Here is a 231-nt window from a genome sequence, read left to right as displayed (position 1 = left end):
CAAATTCTATATCAAGCTACATAATTCGAGAAGTATTAATCATACAATCTTGACTCATAAGACTTTTTCCTAGACAATTTAATGCTCTACAAAAAAGTCCCCCTGTATGATTTTCGAAATATCAATATTTAACGAGTTATGTTTTAATAAAAATTACCTATATGATTTTTACTTCAATTTCAACTACAAATTCTATATCAAGCTACATAATTCGAGAAGTATTAATCATAC

The sequence above is a fragment of the Hylaeus volcanicus genome, chromosome 9 (genome assembly GCF_026283585.1).
Source record: "Hylaeus volcanicus isolate JK05 chromosome 9, UHH_iyHylVolc1.0_haploid, whole genome shotgun sequence".
Taxonomy (NCBI): Eukaryota; Metazoa; Arthropoda; class Insecta; order Hymenoptera; family Colletidae; genus Hylaeus; species Hylaeus volcanicus.
Note: the sequence above shows the minus strand (reverse complement) of the source record.